The sequence below is a fragment of the Palaemon carinicauda genome, chromosome 14 (assembly GCF_036898095.1).
Source record: "Palaemon carinicauda isolate YSFRI2023 chromosome 14, ASM3689809v2, whole genome shotgun sequence".
NCBI lineage: Eukaryota > Metazoa > Arthropoda > Malacostraca > Decapoda > Palaemonidae > Palaemon > Palaemon carinicauda.
In genome coordinates this window covers 108,714,082-108,716,581 of record NC_090738.1, presented here as the reverse complement: position 1 = coordinate 108,716,581, position 2,500 = coordinate 108,714,082, and positions in this window count along the sequence as shown.

The following is a 2,500-nucleotide window of genomic DNA, read 5'->3' as shown; positions in this document are numbered from 1 at the left end:
TACAAGAGGAAAGACCATAAGATGAGAGAGAGAGAGAGAGAGAGAGAGAGAGAGAGAGAGAGAGAGAGAGAGAGAGAGAGAGAGAGAGAGAGAGAGAGAGAGAGAGAGAGGGGGGGGGAATGCTAAAAATCCTAATAAAGTAACATTTAAGTCTCTTTAATAATTATAGTTCTTGGCAAACAGGAAATACATAACCAGGAAAGGAGTTCCTATCTTAGGTGTCAGAGGCAACGAACTGATTAATAAAAACATAATATTCTTATTTTTTTTATTTCTTTGGCGTAATGGTGGAATTCGTGTCTTGTGAATCATCTTAGAGAAAAACAGTCCAAACTGAATGATGGGGAGCATAAATAAATCTAATGAAATGGATTATGGATTGAGAGAACACTTCTGGCAAAAGTTTTATTACCACTATAACGGAGATGTGGTATGACCTTCCTAATCATCTCGGGGGAGCTTCAAAAGTCCAAACTCCACAAGTTTCTTTTTACGGCTTACATATGGAAGATCTATTTCAATGTTGTTACTGTTCCTAAAATGTTTTATTTTAATTGTTCATTACTTTTATTGTAGTTTATTTATTTCCTTATTTCCTTTCCTCACTGGATTATTTCCCCAGTTGGAGCCCTTGGGCTATAGCTTACAGCTATTATTAATAATATTAGTAATAACAAAGTCATTTGGTCAACTTGTCAAGGTCATATTAGCAATAATATTTCTCCTCAAAGGTCAATGTTATATGACCTCCATGACCTTTGACATAAGTCTGTGATGAAAAGATGCGGTTTGAAAGCCTGAAAGCTTTTTCATAGCCTCGTATAAAGCCTACACTCTCCCAGTATCGTCATTAAGGGGTTTTATTGTAATAAAGATTTGACGATAGAGGAATGATATCCTCCATCAATTTCTTGATGCTTTTTACTTTGTGGACGATGAAAGTAATTGATCAGTTTATTTCCTTTGGTCGGAGACCAATTCTTCCTCATGGATTGTCAGGTAAATATTAATATGAAATATGGATACTCATTGAAAATTCATGGTATATTCTCATCATATATGTAACACGAAAATATTTCCTTCATTTTTTTTCTAATGGAAATGGTAAATTATAAATCAGTCCAAACAAGAGTACAGTATATCAATATAGAATAATGCTCTAACTGTTAAAATTTGTTTTTATTTGCATGATAACCAAAGATTTTTTTTTCAATATTACAACGGATCAAAACATTTATTTAAATTTTTAATGTTGCCATGATAACTTGGATATGTGTACTGTCTAGTTTCTAAAACGACTATGTGACAAATAATGGTTGTAATGTATTTGGAAATTTAAAAAAAATGGGAGATAAGAACAAAAGTAGCAATTTTGTGGTTCATAAATTTTAACTTCTATCGTTTAAAGATATAATATGAAGATATGTCTTGATTCTTTATTATGCCATCCTTGATATCTTTCTAACAAAAGAAATTTCAAAGATTCGTCTACTTTCTCAATGGAATTCTTACAAGATAATTTTTTACTTCTTGTAAACAAAAAAAAAGATGATTGTCATTTATCAAACTGAATGGATAATGCATTTAATAGTCGAAGCAAAGAAGAATTCGAACATATTTCTTCTTTTAATCAGTGAAGCAAATTTTTGGAAATTCGATACAAAAAAATTTCCAACAGTTTCTCCAAAACATTTGAAAAAACTAAGATTTTTTAAACACAATTAGAAAAAAAAATAATTTCATATATAACTTTTTATCACAATCAAAGCAAATATGACTAAGAACATAAAAAGTGAAAGATAAAAACACCAACCAGAAATAAAAACCTCATTTTCCTTCATAAGGAAAACAAAATGATGCTAATTCTATGCATGGGTTGAACAAGCTGCGTTACACCATCAGTGGTAAGGCGAAAGGGATCATGATTATTATTAAGGAAAAGAAGACGATGAAAGTAACGTGGAAGCTAAAGGTCAAAGGCCTAGGCTTTTTTGGACAAAAATAAAGAATATTTAAAAAAAGAAGGTATTGGTGGTAAAATGGAAAATACTGTTATGTAAATTATCACGGACGCACAAAGGAACATGTATATTTGAACACGTACCTTGTCTCGATTGCACACGCAACACACTAACACATATGCACACTCACACACACAGACACGCACATATATATACATACATATATATATATATATATATATATATATTATATATATATATATATATATATATATATATAAATATATATATATATATATATATATATATATATATATATATATATATATATATAAAATTTATAAATATATACATATAAAATATAAAAACACGTATATATTGTGTGTATATACGTTTGTATATATGTATACATATATATTATATATAAACACACATGTATATACAGAACACATACACACACACACACACACACACACATATATATATATATATATATATATATATATATATATATATATATATATATATATATATATATA